The sequence below is a fragment of the Gouania willdenowi genome, chromosome 1 (genome assembly GCF_900634775.1).
Source record: "Gouania willdenowi chromosome 1, fGouWil2.1, whole genome shotgun sequence".
Classification (NCBI taxonomy): Eukaryota; Metazoa; Chordata; class Actinopteri; order Blenniiformes; family Gobiesocidae; genus Gouania; species Gouania willdenowi.
Window position 1 is genome coordinate 14,739,755 of NC_041044.1, and position 21,848 is coordinate 14,761,602.

The window sequence follows — 21,848 nt, forward strand, 5'->3', positions numbered from 1 at the left end:
GGCTGTGCAACAACGCTCTGGGTGCAGTTTTAATACCATATATGGAAACACAAAAACTTTGGGTAGAAAACAGCTCATATGTCCATGCAGTGAGTCACGTACACCCACACTGGCCCAAACTAGTTTAAACCAGCTGTGGTGGACAATGGATATGTTTTGCAAACACACACACAATTAATCATGGATAATTTCATATTCTAACTATCGTTTAATCATTTAATTATAACTAATAAAGTAGTAAAAAACACACACACACTATAGCATATCTTACAATAATGGTTTTGCTATAGTGATATTAATTCTATTAGCCTCATTCAGAGAGCCAATTTTGAAAATGTTCTGTTTCCTCACTTGTTATTTCACATTTAATAAAACGTGAGCTTCAAACGGAAAAAAACCAAAGTTGGATTTTTCCCCCTCATGCGTCATAATGGGGAAATAACTCCTCCTCCTGACAATCCTCGCTCCTCCTACCCTACATAAGAATGTGAGCTCCTCCCTCTCAGTATACCTCACAAACATGGCAAAGGCAGGTTGATATCACAGTTAATATACAGTATTTACATTCAGTTTAAAGATACTCCAAAGAACAGCGTGAGCACTCACAATCAGTTTCATTTTTAGTAGGCGTTATGTCGTCTCATATTGCTTTTATGGGAGGATCTGATGTGTTTGTGACCCAATGCGACGCAGCGGTTGGACAAAACAATAAACCCAGGGCTAAAACTCCAGAAAACAGGTGAGTTTGGGAAAATAAACCTCAAATACTACAGTTGGGATTCTTAGAGAAATTGGAGAGGGGTGAAAAATAGCATAATACTGGACCTTTAGTAAACCTGTTAACACAGTCACACACCATCGCTCTCAGGCCATGAAGGAGGAAGGACAAAAAATGTCCTGTGGGTTGCAGAGAGAACATTTGGTAGAAATGGAAGAACTCATAATTACCAAGTGAAACATATATTTACTGAAACCCATATTGAGCAGCCGGCGGGTGCCCGCTGGCGGGCCCAGAGCCAGCAGGGTCCGGACCCCAGGCCTGAAGGACCCAGAACGGAAGCAGCACCGAGAGCAGCGCCCCCAGGGATGACGACCATGCCCATAGTCGCCGGGGGCACCAAGGGGATGCTGCACGTTGCCCCGCCGGCCCCCAGGCACACCGACCAAGCACCCCAGAGCGCGCCAGATCGCCTTACCTTGATCCTGCCCGCGCGATGAGCCCCAGACAGCAGCCCACCCCCCAAATGGCCCAGCCACACCGCAGAGCCTGGCTCCCAGGGCGCCACCCAAGCCGGGGCCACCCGGCGCCGCACCCGCAGGTATGGCAGGACGCGGCCCGCACCACCCGCCCCGGACCGGTCCAGCCAGCCAGCCAGGCCCGCCGGACCCAAAGGGCACCACCGCAGGACAGGGAACCCCCAAGGGCAAGCCCCAGACGGTACAAGAACAGCTGCCCAGGCCCCGCCCCCCACCGGACAGCGCAAGCCACAGGGCAATGCCCCCCCCGGCGCAAGAGCGACCGGCGGCCGCCACCTCGGGAGAGAGGCACCCCAACGACACCCAACCGATGCGGAGCAGCAGCCCCCAGCCAAAGGCGCAGAACCCACCCACCTGCCAGCCCGCAGATAGCAGTACAGACCTACCAAGTGGCCGATACCGACCTCAACCACCGGAACAGTTAGAGCCGCCCCCCAGCAAAGAGCACCACCCCGGAGCGCCAAGCAACCCCACCCCAACCCCGGCGCAGAAGCTGGCACCCCCAAGCGCGCCCACTCCCCACACCGGCGCGGCAGGCCAGCCCGGACCCACATGCCGCGAGGCGCACCCCCAAGGCAACCAGGAGACGAGACAAGCGCCAAGCCCCACCCGTAGGGAGGGGCACCCCCACGCCCCACCAGGCCGGCACCGCCCGGAGAGACCCCGCAAAGAGCCCCCAGCAACACCCCCCCAGAGACCCACCGCCCCGCCACGCCCGACCGCACCCCCCGATCCCCACACGGTAGCCCAGCCATCAACAAAGGGGCCGGGCCCCCATCCGACAGGCCCAGATGTGTGAATTTACCCACCACCCTGTTATGGTGCCTCTCCATTCCCCAATGGAGAGGCACTTCCCTATCCCCCGAGTGAGTGTATGTGTTTAGTGAATGTATGAAGTGCGATTGAAATTGGGTGGATGGAGGGGAGCGGCGCTCCCCATCCAGCCTATGTGTATATATGTGTATGTAGTGCAATAGCTCCGGAGGGTGGAAATGGTGGTCCCACCCTCCGGGGGGTGGTGTGTTGAGGTGTAATTAAAATTGGAGGGATTAGTAGGGCAGCCAGAGGTGGGAGTGCCGCCCCCGTGCCACTACTTAGTAGCACAGGCGGCGGCCCCCTCCACCCCAAGCACCACCATCCAGCCCCCCAAGGGTTGGGTATGTGGGTGTGGTGCAACAAGTGGGTGAGCCAGACCAGCTGGGAGTGAGTGATGTGAAGTGACCATGTAGGAGGCTTGTCTGGTAGGGGCCCGGCCCGTCCGCACGGCGGGCCACCGGAGAGGGCAGATGGCGCAGACGGGCACGCGGCACAGCGGGCCCCAGGGACGCGCCGAGCAGCACAACCGGAGACCCCCCGCGGCACCCCCCCGAACCGCGCCGGCAATATGGAGCACGGCGGGACCCCCCTTTTTATGTATTTTTCCTGTAAAATATATGTTTATTTGCAGTCATATTGTGTATTTGTGTTGCCATTTTGCATTTTTGGAGTAATTTTTGTGTATTTCTATCTTTTTGTGTACTTTTGTTGTCATTTTCTGTAATGTTGTATATTTTGTGTGTATTACTGTTGTTTACTGTTGTTCATTTTTGTAGTAGTTTTCTGTGTTTTTCTCTTGTTTTTTTACTGTATTTTCCTTCAATGTTGGAATTCTTTGTAATTTTTTTTATGTTATCTTGTTATTTTGTGTATTTTTTTGTACATTTACTTTGGGGACCACATAACATTAGACCAAGGGCCGCATTTGGCCCCCGAGCCGCCAGTTGCCTGTCTGCACTAGTACATGTTGTATTAATTAGGAAACGCACCTACAATTATTTATGGGGATTAAATTTACTAATGTTGATGTCAAATGTATTAAGTGATGGAGTGCAGTTGGAGAATATGTCACAACAGAATTAACTAACTTTAAATTCAGAAATGGCAATAAATTTAAATTTTTTTTTATTGTACTCAATGTTTTGCAAATTTTAGGTACTTTTATATCATATATATATATTGTAATTTTTCTCAAACCACAACTTAAGTGGTGTAAATAAATGTTTTTAGGCTTGAAGAAAATTGTGTATTTTGCTTTATTGTACTATTTAGAGTGTTCCAGATTGCTTAATATGTGTTAAAATCAAAAAAAATTATTTGGGGGAGGATCCCCCCCGAGACCCCTTTACAATGGTTTTTGTTGTTACCTTTTTCATGCCGTTGGTGTTTGCATGTCTGTAACAGGATGCAGTGAAATCTAATGGTTCTTGTGCTAATCTGTGTACAGGCCAGAGACAAACCAGTAATCCTGGCAGGTGGAAAAACACTATTGGATTACTTATCAAACTGACCAGGAACCGTAGGGCCGGCAGCCATGTTATGGCTAGCCCGTCTCACAACACCTTCTCTTTTCTCATTCGGCACCCCCCGGAATGAACAGCCTGTGATCTGTTTTGTTCTCTCCAAACTCTCCAAGGACGGAATGTTGATAAGACACTCGGACCTTACCCTCACTTTTCATGCACACCTGGACCCGGCTTTGCTAACGAACTCTCGAGGTCACCTCTATGTGAGAGTCAGCAGCAGAGTCTGAGTAAACAGGCTTATCTCAACGTGGTGCAGCTCGGTCTCCACCTGGCCCTGGGTGCAGTGGGTGCACAGTCTGTCCTCTCGGGGGAGCCACGTCTGTCTGTGTCGGCTTTTCTCTATGGCCAGGCTGTGCTCGCTGAGTCTGTACCGGGTCATGATTTTCCTGAGCTGTGGGTTGATCACAGTGTTCAGGTATTCTGCATTTGTGTACTTCCTGTTTAGGGCCAAGTATACTTCCAGTTTGCTCTGGGTTTGGGTTGATTCTTTCCAGTGGTTCAGGTAGTTTTCTTTTTGTTTTCTTGTGATGTGGTTCAGTCTGGTTGGGGTTTTGTATGGAGGTTCTTTCTTTCTGTAAGCATGTCGACAACATTAGAGACCAACTCGTCAAGACCCGCCTTACGTTGCTTCTGATTGGTTTATTATTGTGTGATGCCTGCCGTGGTTGGTTAGATTTAGGCACAAAAAGGCATGCATTGTTCTGGGATTGGTTATCTCAGTCCATCAATCAGAGTTCCTCGAGCTACGAGGACCAAAGTTCATTATCATGAAAAAAATAAAAAGAGCACTGAATGGGAAATATAAGCAGTGTTGGAAACATTACTTTAAAAAAGTAATTAGTTATAGTTACTCACTACTTGTTCAAAAATGTAACTGCGTTAGTAACTAAATTACTCTATAATAAAAGTAACTCATTACCAAGGAAAGTAACTATTTGCGTTACTATTAAAAAAAAAAAAAAAAAGTTGCTATATGTCAAAGAATTCACATTTTTTAGATGCGTGTGTCGTGAGGTGCTTCATTAAATTTGAGTTGCTTACAACGGATGTCGACAAAGTCTTCTCTCCTGGATATAATGTACACTTCACATGTACATTCTTGCCTTTGACCACAATTCATTTAAAGTAGTGTTTGTATCATCACCTTAAAAATGTCAACTTTTCATCAGATTGCTCCATGCTCACCATCTCTGCTGCTTCATCCAATCTGCTGTGTGTCGCGTGTGCTGGCACGTCGCCTTAGCCAATCATAATCGCTCACCTTGTTTTTAACCCACCTCCTCACAACAGCTGAGTCAGAAGCAGGGGATGCTTTCGGATAACATTTTATTCAATCAATGCATGTAACGCACTGCATTTAACGTTCAGTAACGATAACGGCGTAAAAAATTATTAGTTAGATTACCCTGTTACTGAAAAACAAACGCCGTTATTTTAAACGCCGTTATTCCAAACACTGAATATAAGCGTGAGAAATGTCAAGTGTGGCGCGTGGTGTGAGAATGCGTCAAATTGCGTCACACTCAAAGCGTCAGGCTTGGCAGTTCCGTAAACATCTCACTTCCGGGCTGGTGCGGCAGCAGCACTGTGTGAAATAATCTTACCATAAACAGCCAGCAGAGGGCGCTACATGCTAACTTCTCAGAGAACACGAGTTTCAAACCCATGCTTAGATCCAAATGAATGTTGTCCTTTAAAATATTACATAAGCAGTGTTGGGAGTAACCAGTTATTTTTTAAATATATTACAGTAATATATATTTTTTGAAGTAAATCAGTAAACTCATTACAAAAGTGAAAAGTGGTAATATATTACTAGTTACAAAGTAACTGAAGTTACAGGCATATTTAATTTAAGTGTATTATTGCTTTGTTTTCTCACTGTTTGCAATTATTTGAGGAAAAAAAGATCATCATTATCATTAAATAAATAACGTATGGGGAACAAAAAAGAGCTCTCTGCTCCTGAAACAGCAGAAGTATTTGAAACAAAACTTAGACAGATGTTGTTGGAACACTATCAGTGTGATGTAATTCGGGATGTAACGATTAATCGTAAGGCAGTTAAAAATCGATTCATAGGTATCACGGTTGATATCGATTTTCTGAAAATTGAATCGCAGTACTTTTTTTATCTATCCAGAAGTGTAGGCGGCGGGCGGAGTCTGCTAATACTTTCTTTCTGGCCGCCTTCTACTCTTAAATGTGTTAATAAATGATTCATTACCCCTTTAGCACCGAAAGAGTATCTGTAATATTATTTGAATATCTGTAAAAGTCACGTTTTTCTATTAGCTCTGTCTGCTGGCATAGCTTCTCTTCTTCACTGCAAGATATCTGCATGCCAACCGACCACTGTGTTACCATCGCCCTCTGCTGGTCGAAACAAATATGACGTACATCAGTGCAATCAGTTTTTTTTTTCCAAAGTCCAATTGTTAAGGCACAAAATACATTTTCAATTGCACTTTTAAAAAGAAAAAGAACTATTATGCAGTTTTGCATTGTTTATTATAGAACCAGAATTTAAATTAATAGGCTTCTTCTTCATTTGTATTATTCCTTTATTTATTTCATTCAATATTTATTTTTAGTTAAATTGCATTGTTTTGAATAGTTTATCAAGGAATTCTTTTGACAATGAAAAATAAAAGGAAAATAGTCCCGTATCTTCTAGTTTTTTTCCTAAAAAAAATAAAGGAATATTTTTCAATCATCATTTGTCTACAGTCCCATTTTGTAAATTAAATTGTGAGAGAATCGTATCGTGAACCCAGTATCGTGAATCGAATCGTATCGGGAGTTGAGTGAATCGTTACATCCCTAGATGTAATTAGTGTTCTGGACCAAAAGTAACTCATAATGTAATTCAGTTACATTTTAAAAAAACTAATATTGTAATACAGTAACTAAGTTTAGAGTAATTTACCCAACACTGTACATATACTACCCAGCCAACCATTTAATGACCAATTTTAAAAGAGACATTGATGTGATTTGTTGTTTTGTGGAACCCACCTAGAAACAGTGCAACACCTCCTCTGGTACTGCTCACACTCAATGACTTTTTGATAAAATTCAGTCAATTTATCATTGTCCATCTTTACAAAAACTTTGCACTGAACCAAGCGGCGGGGTCGAGGAGCAGGATTCCGGCGGCCTCCCATGAGGCGGCGCAGGCGTGACAGCCGGCGACACCTCCGGCAGGCCAGGCGAAGAGTGCTCCGGCAAGCTGGGAGTTAGTGGCCTGGTGCGGGGAGCCGGCACTGGCGGAAGAGCTGGCGGCTGGGTGCTAGGGGACTCAGGAGAGCTAGCCTGACAGCTACGGGACTCAGGAGAGCTAGCCTGACAGCTAGGGGATCCTGACTGGGAACTGGACTGTAACTGAGGACTGAATAAACGCTGGGTACTGGAGAGAGTTGTGTGCTGAGGAGGGACTTGATGGTGCGTGGATTCAAGTGACGAGGAGGACCTGGGGGCGGAGGTCGTCTCCGGTAGTGGAGTACAGAGAGAACCCAGCAATCTCCTGATCTGCTTCTTAGCGTTTTCCAATGTCTCTGCCACGACGGGGACTCACTCCAGAGCAGGCCGGAGACGATCGGCCACACAATCTCCCATTGGAGTGTCCACGCTCTCCTGGGGACAGACGGTCTCCGTCAGTCTGGAGAGCAGGGGCTCCAGCTCGGCCAGAAGCTCCTCCAACTCACTGCAAAATGGAAAATCCTGCATCGAGGGTCCTGCTGGGTCTGCTGAGGGCTCTGGCGAGAGACAGGATCGTCATCCAGCTGAGCAGGAACTCCTTTGGCCTGGATCTCTCCGGGTTCCACCTCGAGGAGAAAGCTCTGCCAGTAAGAAAGTCTCTCAAAAAATATCCTCTCCGCTGGGTCCGGTGTGGGTGTGGACCCAAATGCAGGGAGAGAAGGAGGCCGAATGCAGGAGTAGCGTTTCTTGAACCAATCCATGTTAATTAACCACACAAAAGTAACTTAAATCCAACGAGGCAGGAGGTGCAGGGAACAAAACGCAGCAGGACATGAGGAGGGAAGACAACATACAAAGATCCTGCAGTGGGTGGAGCCACAAGAAGGAATACCTGAAACACAGACAAGAGTTAAACTAGAACACAGAATAAACAAAGACTCAGAACAAAAGTGATGAACCCAAACAGAACCTGGCAATAGCAAACAAAAATCAACCTTCATTCAGAATCAGAATTCCTTTATTAATCCCAGGGGGAAATTGCTTTTGTTCCAGCCACTTAAGAAAATTCACAAATAAAAGAAAAAAACGTTTAACAAAGAAAGGAAGAATAAACATTAAATAAGTGTATAATTAAGTAAAATACTGTTCAAAATAAGGATCAGAAACACACACGTTACAGTAGTAATGTCTTTGGAGAGAGCAGACGTGTTTTCCTTTGCTCCGATAACACAACCTTGGCTACAGCTGGCTACAGCTGAACAGCCTGAAAAACTGGGCCCAAGACTGAAGGAAAATGGTGAAAAAAACGCAGGGAGGCCCTTCAGAACCCAATTCGGGTTTGGAAGAGGTCAAGGAGATGATACGCGAGGGTCTACAAAACCTATCTGCCGAGATAAAGTCCTTGGAAAAGACGCTGGAAAACTCACTGGAAAGACTACAAAGCGAAACAAAGGTACTGAAAGAAAAGAATGAAAGAAATGCTGAAGAGATAAAATTGTTGAACGCGAGGGTTGAACAGCTGGAACAAAAGGAAAGAGAGAAAGATGTCATCATCACAGGCCTAAAGATAAAACCCAGGAGTGACGAAGAAACAAAATCGATTGAACAACAGGTCATTGACTACCTGAAGTCGAAGGACATTGTCCTGAACCCTGACAACATCAACTCCTGCCATCTCCTGCCAAAGAAAAATGATACCAGAGCTGTAAAAATAACCTTCACGAATATAAAATTCAAAGGAGAAATACTCCAGCAAGGAAACAAACTCAAGGGAACGAAGGTGTACATCAATGAAAACCTGACGAGACAAAATGCAAGCATTGCAAGGAAGGCACACCAAATAAAAAAAGAAGGAAAGATTGTGAAGACGTGGTCAAAAAACTGCAGGATTTACATCCTGGAAGAAGAAGACGGAAAACCAGTTCTCATCAAAACGATGGACAACTTGGGAAAATACGAAGCTAAACAACAACATTACTGATGGTAATCATGGATATGGACCCAGATCTATATAAACACTGGAAACAAAACTCAGACTGTGATTATTTTACGGAGACCGAATTAAATGTGGAAACCAAGAGTAAAAAAGGTCTGTCATTTATTCATTTCAATTGCTAGGTGGTGGGGTGATTAAGGATTACATTAAATTTAAATTCAAAGTGTTTATTGTCATATGTGCAGTTAGAAACACGTTTTCTTGTACAATGAAATTACTACCTTGCTTATGAACTAAGATATAATAATGTGTTTATACAAGTTAAATCTAACAGTGGAAAATACAACACTGCCAATAAAACTAACAACAGCAGTTAGAAACACACTTATGAACTAAGATATATTACATTAAAATACTACTTTGCTTGTGAACTGGGATGTGGTGATGTGTTTATACAAGTTGGATCTGATCCCATCATCAGACAGTGGAAAATACAACACTGCCAATAGAACTAACAACAGCTGGATTACCCTTGATGTAGAGACAAAACAAGGTGACATTGTGGATGAAAAGGGAAAAAACTTCCAAACACCTTCGAAAGAGGAACTATTCTTGAACTGGAGGAATGCTAACAACGTCTGGCAGGAAACAAGGCCAACACGAACAAAGATAGAGGACAACACTGACTACAGATGAGAATACACAAAAAAGGACGTTCAGAAGAAATCAAGAATGTTTGACCAGAGAGACATGTAAACCCATGTAAATTTGCGATGGTAAAACAGGCGACGGGACCCGGATAAGCAAACTGCTTCTCTCGTCTCCTTTTTCGGCATGTACAAAAAAGAAAAAAAAAAAAAAAAAAAAGTGAATGTAACCATGTCGGAAATAAACTGAATAAATAAAATAAAATAAATAAATAAAGTAAGATTATAATAATAATGTAGTGGAGATAATGATGATAGCTCTGGCTAGGCACTGGTTCTGTTATGCACTAGATTCACACCAGGGTGTCGGCCAGAACACCACTTAATGGGGACATATCGTGCTAAATCCTCTTTTTTAGCCTTTAAATGCATTTTGTTGTATAGTTCAAATTAGTCTCTTCAGGTGCTCCGTTGATATCTTTATATTCTGTTTTGGTCATATTTTTCAATCTGTTTCGATTTTTCTATTCTTTATTACGTTTTTCGAACAATGATGTCACAGTATTTGCAGCGAAACTGCCAAATTACGACATCGACTCGAGCTATTGCCATTTTTATTTCTCGCTTTTATTTTGTAGTCCAAGCTCAAAGATGCCTAGATAATCGTATCTCTTCTATCAAACTACAAAAATGGCCGAACAGGGTGGAGTTCAACCGAGCGTCACCTCTGCAACCTGGAGAGGGGGCGGGGTATGAAGTGTCTCATTTGCATTTAAAGAGACCGCACTAAAACGAGTTGCTCTCAGAAGCACATGAGAAAAGGGGTAGAAAAGGGGCCTGTGGAGCTATAATAATGAGGAATTCAGACCCAAGCATTGCAGTTCCGCTTTATATAGACCACAACTGTATGATTTATATGTAAAAAGGAAGGATTTAAAGGCATGATATGTCTCCTTTAAGGCCACCGTTCCGAAGTATAATGGAGAAAAGAGCAGAGAGAGGTTTCAGACTCAACTTCTTCTTTATTTGGTTTACGTGTGTGTGGTTTCTATAAAGACAGAATAACAAAATACAATTACAATAATAAAAAATAACAAACATAAATTGACTTCACCTATGTAAAATAACATGATCAACTTGATATATATATATATATATTCACACAGATAAAGTAATTCAATTTTTAATATCAAATTTCTCCTCATTCACACCATTATGAACTGACATAAAACACCGAATTCACAGTGACCTAAACATACCAATCTTATATCAAGTTACTGCTAACCAACTTTATGTATAATTTCCGGTTATATGAACCTCTTTAACTGCGGAAACTCACAGGCTGATTTTATTGTGAAATATCCAGCATGCCACTACATCCTGTCACTGAATTCACTTAACTGACCAGCAGCCTGAATAAACACACTTAATTCACACTAACAACTTTGGAGCCTTTTCTACAAATAATAATAATATACAAAAATGATAGATATTTACAACAATCACTTTCATATTGACATAATAAATTATATAAATCTCATTAAGAAATCCAAATATAAAAAGGCTCAGAAAACCATTTAAATCTGCACAGTTTTTAAAATGTTTGATTGTATGTGATTTGAACCCTCTGGGACTTTTTTTGTGTATTTGTATGTCCTTGTATACTGTTTGTTTGCAAAATTTTAAAAAAAAACCGTCAAAAAAAAAATTAGCAGATTTTTTATTATATAGTTTTACAGAACCATGCTTGTGGATGTGCATAAGGTGTAAATGGTTCACATCAGGTATTGATTCTCAATTTAATCCTGTATCTTGTAGGATTTGCTGTATCCTGCGTTTGGTTATTGTTGACTGTACAAAACCTAAAATCAACTTTTTCGCCCAAATGTTGTATACTTATGTCATGTGGGCACTTCTTGCATACATAATCCATAATATTGAGCCAAAACAAAACCTCAACTTGATTTTATGCTAATGTTTAATAGATGGAACAAAGTGGGAATCCACTCAGTTTGTGTCTAGACTCACAGAGATTAAGCTTTAGTCCAAGGAGATTAGAATCTCAAAGCTGCTGCTATGACTAATGTTTAATCTGAACATCAAACTCAATACATGTGGACAAATAAATTGAGTTTAAAACCTGTTTGTGTTACACACATTCATAAATACGGTTTCAAACACTGATTGCTTTATTCCAGAGTTTTTCTACCATGGGTCGCCTGAAATGTCTAGTAATTGATCAAAAAAATAAATTAAAAAAATTAAAAAAATATATAAATCTAGTTCAAATAAATGAAGTGTAATTTGGTGAGCTGGTGCATGTTGTCACTTTGAGCATTAATTCTGGCCTACTCTATATTTGTAACGCAGTACAAACATTATCAAATGATAATAATACTAGGGGGAAAATATGTGTCTGGGGTCACCAGAAATGTGTGATATTAAAATGGTGTTCCAACCCAGTAAAGGTTGGGAATCACTGCTTTAGCCACATTAGACAAAAACAAATATGTTGCTTAAAAAAAACACAAGAGCATTATTTTAAAACACGTTTTCCATGTTTTAAAATTGTGGAATCTCTCATCCTATATAAGCGGTTAGAAAGAAAACAAACCGTTTTCCAGTAGTTGTGTCTGCAGTCTACAAGAAAAACTCTCTCTTAGGAATCGTCAGCGACCTTTTCGGAACTTCATCAGCCAGAAATTCACAGAATAACAACCTCTGCTCTTAAAATGAAGTCAGTAGAAGTTTTATTGGGTTTTATTTACCAGCAAGTAGTTCCTACTGCATTCCGCCAGGCGGCAGCACTGCTCCGGGTACATGTGGAGGTCATTCATCACAAAGTATGATAAGAACAACGTAAATACAGACATAACTACTAATTCACATGATATATACAGCTGATTGGAGTGTATTTATATTTATACAAAACTGACTTATTTTTAATGATGTTCTAACTTTTTTTTTGTAACATTGCTGTATTTTTATTATGATTTTATTTTATTTTTAAACCAGGAACACATTCTCTTCCTGTTTTTCCAATATGCCTTTTTTATTTGCCTAACTTTGTTATAGTAAAGCAAATTACAAGTGTTTTGTGCCACCTCTAAATATTAATTCATTTGCATAAAATTTGAAACCAAATAATTTGACAAGATATGGAAACAAATGCAGGGTTCGTGTGTGTGTGTGTGTGTGTGTGTGTGTGTGTGGGGGGGGGGGGGGGGGGGCTTTGTTGATTTCTTTCTTTCTTTTCCGTATTCACACTCACTCTTTTATATCAGTTCTAATATGCCAAGACCATTTTATTCAAATATCCTGAAAGTAGTCTAGAATCTTCACTCACCATCAGAGAGCGGAGTCCTGCAAATATCACATCTGAAAGTTTTTCCTCCAGGAACTCAGCACGTGCTTTCCACTTGTGCCTTTCCTTTCTCAGGGTGTCCATGGCAGCTTTGGCAGTTGGGGCCTCTGTAGTCTTATCACCTATTTAGAACAGAACATAACAAATCTAACATTAGACATGACAGAGCACGTGAAGGAATCTTGATGAATGTTGTCATTCACATTGTTATAAATACATCATTTCATTCTATTAGTGAAATGTAAGTCTACAGATACTGTATTATTACTTTCAGATTTGTGCGCAGTGATTGTCTTTTTTTTGTGAGAAGTATATTTTTCTAAAATTAAAGGCTAAAATGTAAGTTTACTGATATCAAAGTAATAATTTCAAAGTTGTTTTATCTTTTGCTGGATTATTTTTGTAAGGTAAAGGGCTAGGTGTTTGAGGGTGACACATGAGTGGATTTTCAATCCTGTCCCATCCCACTGTCACAAAAATAATCCTGTCCCATCCCAATCCCACCATGACTAGTGAAATTGATTCCCACCCAAGGGATTCTCCCCCAAAAAAATGTCAGCCTCTACTAGGTGTAGGCCTATAAGCATTAGCTTCTACACAACCTTTTGGTCACATGATTTAGACATCAGTCTTTAAAATGTACCAGTATAAACTTCTTCTTCTCCATTACTAAAGTGTCACTCGTCAAATATGACACATCTTTTTGCTAAATTGACATTTTGTCTGAATAGTGTATTTGTTATGACAACTTGAAATTTGAATTTAGCAAAAAAGTGTCATGAAGTTAACGAACTCGGAAATCCGGCTTTTTTTTTTTACCTCCCCCTTTAAAAATGTCGGTGCTTTCACTAGGGAAATTCAGAGACTTCTTGAAGAATCAATTGTCTGACATCATAAAACATTATCTAATGTCAACGTCTGGAACGCTTTTAAGATAGAAATGGGAGTTTTCAATGCGGAAACCCAGAGTTCCGAAGCTTAATGAACATAACATTACAGCATGCGCATATATACTCATAATCGACAGGAGTTACTTAGCTGCACGGTTCATGTTAGGAGCACAGCATGCGTGGGTTAAAGTTAGCAAGCAAGTTGACAGAGCTGACAGAAGGCAGAAGAACCACAAAGAAACACCTTAAACTAATTGAATGGCTCCAAAAGAAAAAGATACTGAGAGGGCAGGTCAAGTGCAACCAGTGTCACCATAAAATGAAACTGAAGAAGAAGATAGCCTCCATGGACTGATTTGAATGGTAAGTAACTTTAGCTAATATTTTTTGGTCAGTTTTATTATCAAGTATTATATTATTAATATTACATATTGTATTTGAGTAGAACATGCAAACAAGCAGAACGTGGAATAGTAAAACAGGCATTTTTTTATGTATTGAAGCCTCGAGCTACATGAATGAAGTAAAAACTGTTTCCTTGATATTGCTTAGTGTCTCTTACCTGGGTTGGGATAAATTGTAATTAATAAATAATTACAATTATGTCATAATTCTAGTTGTAATTTTAAAAATATGTTACTGTTGTAATTGTAATGAAATTGTAATTGAGTTTAGATAATTGACTTTGTAATTGGAATTGCCATGAAAATTCTATAAAAATTGTCAATTGTAATTTAACGCAAAACTGGGGAACAATGTTACAGTTCTACAGTATACTGACACAAAAAAGGCTCAGTTGCAACGCAAGTAACCATGGTGATTTAGCCTCTACAGCTAACCTGTTGCAGAGCAGGTTAACAACCTGTGGCTCTGCTGTCAGTGCTGTGAGAAATGAGTGTTTTACAGAATGTTCATGGTTTTTACACATGTTTCTTCAGCCAAATATTATAGAGGGTTTTCCCGGCGCGCCATCAACCCGAAGTCGCCATCTTGGAGGTAAACAGCCAGCTTACAAACAGCACACAAATGAGCAAATCCTGAATTTTGAGAGAAAATTGTGAACTATCGCCGTGTTTTTGGCTGTACTAATCAGTCAGAATGTGAAATACATGTGGACTTGTAAAGACTGCCAAAAGTTTATATTGTCCATTGCCTTTTGGTTTTAATATTTTTTTATTATCATAGTTTATATATAGACACAAATAGCATATAAAAAGACTATATTTTAGCAATGAAAGTGAGAAGGCAGATGGTTTATTATGAATATTTTCCTTATTAATAAAATACCAACACTGAAAAGTTAGAAAAGACACAGAATAATCTGACTTTACTCATTATGACTGCAATGTAACTAATAGAAGATGTTTTTTTTTCCAAGTGTGCCCTAAAAGTAAGAAAATGGATACTGTACTATTGGATCTGAAGAGTTTCACATTATTCTGACCAGTTTTTATCTATTCTTTTTATCTCTTCATTTAATTTATTAGTGAGGCCTCTGGCTATTTTGTAATACTAAAAAAATCATGCTTGTGGAATTGCTGTTAAATTCAAATGAATTATTGGAGTTATTTTTAATTTTTTTAAATTCAATTATATGACAGATTTACTTTCTAAAAACCTATCTATATGTAACATATATCAGTGGTAGATTTCTTGCCTCCCATGCAGGAGACCTGAGTTCAGATCCTGGCTTATACTCTACCTTTTTTTCTGTGAATTTCCCCTCTGGAGATCAATAAAGGTCTATTCTATTCTATGATATACTACTTAAAAAAAACCATCTAATAATCAGTGATTTAGAAAAGTAATCAGCTCCAACTCCTCTTACTGTAACTATAATATTAAAGTAACCTTTATTCATCACAGTTATAAAAATATTCTCTGCATTTTACTAATTTTCACCAACGGGTAGCAGTGGGCTGCCAATTGCAAGCACCCAGGGCGCAGTTGGATTGGGGTTAAGGGACTTGCTCAACATCCCACAGTGATGGTCTGGGTGAGATTCAAACTGGTGAACCTTCAATTACAAGCCCGCTTCATTAACCACTAGGCCACCACTCCACTATAGCAGTTCACTTTATTAATTCTACATGTTTGGGATATTTATGCATTAGGTGGTCGGCTATTGTCTGCCAGACTTTTTTTTTTCCTTTTTTAGCAGTGCTACAGTTCCTTTTTTCCATATCTTGTCTTTTATTTCTTCATCTTGCTGCAGAAGTAGCAGTTGTTCAGCAGGTGTAAACGAAGCTGCGCATCCGTGATCCATTCATGGTCTTCAGAAAGCTGTGACCGCCCACTTATCTCAAACATCAACAGCCGGCTTAACTAAGCCTTGTCTCTTTATCCTGCCTCAGCAAACGTGCAACCAATTTATCCAAGATCGCGCCGACCAGTCTTAGTCTAACCACGTATTCTCATTTATCCTGGATGTATTTCACACTTTAGTGCAATACTTCCTACTAGATGCACTGTTAGCTGTGTGATCCTGCTGTGTAATGGTATTTTATTTTGTATTGTGTGCTGTGTTTTTAGTGTGTTTTGTATTGGTTTTATTTTTGCAGTGCATTTTTAGCTTTTGTTTTATGAACCTTGCCAATCACATGCTGTCATTTGATCAACCCCATCACATGACTATGTCCAACCCCTGAGGCTAATCAACACACCTGAGGTTAATCAGCACCTGTGGCTGGAGCACAACAAAAGGGCAGACAGGAGAAGGAGCAGGCAGAGGAAAAACGACACAGACAGGAGAAGGAGCAGCAGGGAAGCTGTGGGTCTTCACCAGGTTCCCAGGGCACAGAACGGCACACGCACCGGGGACCACAAGCACGCCGGGATCACAAGTGTTGCAAGGCGATATACACGCAGGGGCAGAGGAGAACTCTGCCTTCCGTGTGAGTACCCTTGGGGAACGTAGTAACACTTGTTGGACAAAGTCAGATCGGGGATATTGTTGTGGGACGTTTGACTGCCGATAGCTGTTCTGTGTAGGTGTCCCAGCGTGTGGAGGACTGGAGCCAGCGGAAGTATCGAGACTGATTGGAGTGTTAAGAGCCACATACACGCAGAGGCAGAGGGGAACTCTGCCTTGCCCTGTAAGTGACGTGGCACCACCCCTCCTTCGGACGTAGTCTCGGACCCCCGTGCTGGCCTATGTTTTGCATTTTCAGGGGACCCTGAGCCTGTGACCAGAGGGATCTACCGCCTTGGGACAAGGGAGAGCGGAGGACCTGGGCGTAGCTGCACATTGCACTTTATTGTGGACAGTGACTTTTTCCCCTATTTTATTCGTTCCTTAGCCCACATCGTTAATGGATTCGGAATATGGTAGCGCTGCATCAGAGGTAACATGCGCCATTGTCAATAATAAATCTAGTTTTTCAAAGGAAGCACACTCTGACTGGAAGGAGACCCTTAAGTGTGATATAATGGAGGAAGTGAAGAATGAGATGAAGGGATTGGCGCAGGAACTGATAAAGGAGCTCAAACCTCATCTGTCACCTGTCGCAGCCACTGTAGAGCCACCATCAACACCTCAAAGCTACCACCGACCAGCTCCACGTGACCAACGCGATGGACGAGGTAGACCTATTTGTTGGCTGTGCAATAGAGCCGGACATATAGCCAGATATTGTCAGGCATCGTCATCCTCAAGACCAGCTTTAAACTAGCTGTCCCTGCAGCTGAGGTCCATGCGGCAGGGATGGCTGGTTCAACAACACAGGCAAGGGCGACAGACACATTTATAGGTCAATGTCCAACAATAACAATTACAGCTGAAGGCGTTAAATTGGAAGGGCTGCTGGATACAGGATCACAAGTGACCTTAATGGCGGAGAGTATGTTCAATGAACATTTTACCCAGGCTAAACTTGGGAAGACACCTGTACTGTTTAAATTGAGAGCAGCTAATGGTCTAGAGATCCCGTACATTGGCTATGCCGTTCTCGACTTAGTAGTCGAAGGGATACAGATTCCTGAACGTGGAGTAGTGATTGTAAAAGATGAAGACTGTTCACACCCCCTTATTGTTGGAATGAATGTTGTAATGGCCTGCTGGGATGCTTTCTTTATGTCGCCCGGAAGGTCTGCCCTTCCTCCACAGAAATTTGGAAAATCCTGGAGAGATGCCTTAGCCACTTGTCGCCACATTGAAATCACTGCTGCTGAAGATGGGTTCCTCGGGCACGTGCGGCTGTCTGGTAGGCAGCCCTTCATTGTCCCCCCTAACACTGAGCTGCTTGTGTGGGGTAAAACCCGAATGGGCCCTGACGGTGCTGACTACTGTGCCTTGGTCAAGGCACTGCCAACTGCTGGTGAAGTGGGCGTGGCCAGAACCATCGGAGTGGTAAGAAATGGCAGAATCCCAATACGTGTCTGTAACCCACATCCTTACAGCCGGACAATAGGCCGCTACCAGAAGCTTGGGCGTCTTTATCAGATCGATTCTTCCGATGTGCACGGTCCTGATGACGTTAGGCTGTCTCAGGAGGAGGATGGAGTGATCGAAGTTGCTCTGGTGCACGCTACATCTGACCCCGAACAACATGGCCTCCCAGAAGAGGTGAGGAATCTGTATAATCGATCTGACTTGTCTGAGCAACAGCAGGAAGAGCTTGGTGTTCTTCTACAAAAATGGGAGAAGGTCTTCGCAAAGCATGATGAGGACTTTGGCCGGACCAATGCAATACAACATTGCATCCATACTGGTGATGCCACACCCATCAGAGAAAGGTATAGACCACTTCCACCCTCGCTCTACAAAGAGGTGAAGTCCCTGCTTGCAGGTATGTTGGAGAAGGGAGTCATCAAAGAGAGCTGTAGCCCTTGGGCAGCACCAATAGTTTTGGTGCGAAAGAAAGATGGGAGTTTACGGTTTTGTGTAGACTACAGAAAGCTAAATGCACTAACGCACAAAGACGCATTCCCGCTACCAAGAATAGAGGAAACTCTTACCAGTTTGAGCCAAGCAGAGTGGTTTACCACACTCGACCTAGCCAGTGGCTACTGGCAAGTTGAGATGTACCCCCAAGACCAGGAAAAAACTGCCTTCACTACCCCACTAGGGCTGTTTGAATTTGAGCGCATGCCATTTGGCCTTTGTAACGCCCCTGCAACATTTCAACGTCTTATGCAGCAGTGTCTAAGTGGTCAAATTGCAGAGTCCTTGCTTGTTTATTTGGATGACATAATTATCTATTCACCTGACTTTCCCTCTCATCTACAGCATCTAAATGAGGTCTTCAATCGGTTGTGGCAACATAGACTAAAGCTCCGTCCCGACAAATGCAAGCTTTTGCAGTCTGAGGTCAAGTTTCTGGGACATGTAGTTGACCATCGTGGCGTGAGACCTGACCCTGAAAAAATTAACTCTGTGCTCGACTGGCCCCTACCATCAACAATTAAGCAAGTAAGGGCATTTTTGGGACTCGCAGGCTATTACAGGAGGTTTGTGTCCGGGTTTGCTAAAATCGCCCACCCTCTGAACTCCCTGTTGGCTGGGGTTCCTACAGATAAAAGGTCTCAAATGCATGAAGTGCAATGGACCCCTGAATGCCAAGCTTCATTCGATGCACTAAAGACTGAACTAACAAAAGCCCCCATCTTGGCTTATGCTGATTTTGACCAGCCATTTGTTGTGTACACTGATGCTAGTTATGATGGACTCGGAGCTGTGCTTGCACAGGAGCAAGAAGGACGTGAGCGTGTAGTCGCTTATGCAAGTAGGAGCTTACACCCCTCGGAGCGAAATGATGCTAATTATAGTTCGTTCAAATTGGAGTTGTTGGCACTCAAGTGGGCTATAACTGAGAAGTTCAAGGACTATTTGACAGGAGCGCACTTTACTGTGTTTACTGACAATAACCCTCTAGCTCACCTACAGACAGCACGGCTAGGAGCATGTGAACAACGATGGGTCGCCCAACTAGCCTCCTTCAATTACAACATCAAGTATCGGTCAGGTAAAAGCAATATAAACGCTGACGTCCTTTCCAGATTTCCAATCCCTACAGCCTATCCATGTAATCCAGACCCGGAGCATGCAATGTTCGCTGCAGCTGTGGAGCTGGTGCCAGATGGAAGTGAATGGGAAGAGGCCCAGGCTGCAGACCTGGACATTCGTCGTGTGAAGAGCTACGTGGAGAAGAGGGAAAGGCCGCGGAAGTCAGAGCGCCAGGCCCTGTCCAGTGGAGCACAACGGCTGTTGCAGCAATGGAAAAGGCTACAGGTGAAAAGCAACATATTGTGCCGCAAAGTAATTGATCAAAGGACCCATGAAGTGCACTACCAGACTGTTTGTCCGACCTCCAGATGCGAAGAAGTCTGGAGAAAAATCCACGAAGCGGGTGCCCATGCAGGTGTCGACAAAACCCTCAACAGCCTCCGACAGAACTTCTATTGGCCTAATATGGAGGGGGAGGTGCGTGGTTTCCACCAGGGTTGTGTCGCCTGTAGCCTGCAAAAGAGTAGGGTCGAGCCTAAAGCCCCTCTTAACCCCATTTTAGCTTCCTACCTTCTCGAAGTCATTGCCTTAGACTATCTGTCCCTAAGTCGTCCAAATGATGCTTACCAAAATATCTTGGTTGCCACAGACCAGTTCACCCATTTTGCTTGGGCAATACCAACCCGCGATCAAACTGCTCACACCACCGTCAGAGTAATCTGGTCCAACATCATTCAAAATTTTGGCTGCCCAGCCCGGTTCCACTCGGATCAGGGAGCCAATTTTGAGTCGTCCTTAATGAAAGAACTTTGTAACACCTATGGTATTACCAAGAGTCGGACTACGCCTTACCACCCAGCCGGCAATGGCAGTGCTGAACGTTTTAACCAGACCTTGCTCAGAATGTTGCGCACATTAGAGGAAGAGAAACAGAACCGCTGGCCACAGTATTTACCTGAGCTTGTGCACGCTTATAATAATACTGTACACTCTACCACTGGTTATGCTCCGTCTTTTTTAATGTTCGGTCGCCACCTGCGTCTCCCTGTTGATGTAGATCTAGCTGTTCGTCCACAACAACCAAGTCTTAATGTAATTCAGTGGGTTCAGGACCACCAACACAAAATGTCTGTAGCCTATCGCATTGCTCAAGAGAAGATGGGTAATGCAGCGTCTCAGCAAAAAAAAAACAGTACGACAAGTCTGCACGAGCCTTACCTTTCTTACTTGGTGAGAGGGTATTGGTACGTTTTAGAAATAGGCAAGGCAGAGGTAAACTGGCACCCTGGTGGTCACCAGACCCTTACATAGTTGTAGAGCATGTGGGAGATGCAGGATTGGTGTACAGAGTCCGCCCTGAGCGCGGTGGTCGTGAACAAACTGTGCACAGAAATGCGTTGAAATTATGCACTTTACCTCCAGCAGTAGTCCCACAGTCTGCTACAGAGCCACCTCAAGAACAACCTGTTTTACCTGTGGTTTATGGATTTTTACCTTTAGCACCAGTCCAGGCCGAGCAGGACATTGTGGATTTTGCCCCAAGAAGGTCAAATCGCTCAAACTTTGGACAAATACCGGCACGGTACAGAAACTGAACTGTTTGTTTCAGGGACTGACAACCTCAGAGCGTGGGGGGGTGTGATCCTGCTGTGTAATGGTATTTTATTTTGTATTGTGTGTTTTGTATTGGTTTTATTTTTGCAGTGCATTTTTAGCTTTTGTTTTATGAGCCTTGCCAATCACATGCTGTCATTTGATCAACCCCATCACATGACTATGTCCAACCCCTGAGGCTAATCAACACGCCTGAGGTTAATCAGCACCTGTGGCTGGAGCACAACAAAAGGGCAGACAGGAGAAGGAGCAGGCAGAGGAAAAACGACACAGACAGGAGAAGGAGCAGCAGGGAAGCTGTGGGTCTTCACCAGGTTCCCAGGGCACAGGACGGCACACGCACCGGGGACCACAAGCACGCCGGGATCACAAGTGTTGCAAGGCGATATACACGCAGGGGCAGAGGAGAACTCTGCCTTCCGTGTGAGTACCCTTGGGGAACGTAGTAACACTTGTTGGACAAAGTCAGATCGGGGATATTGTTGTGGGACGTTTGACTGCCGATAGCTGTTCTGTGTAGGTGTCCCAGCGTGTGGAGGACTGGAGCCAGCGGAAGTATCGAGACTGATTGGAGTGTTAAGAGCCACATACACGCAGAGGGGAACTCTGCCTTGCCCTGTAAGTGACGTGGCAACACCCCTCCTTCGGACGTA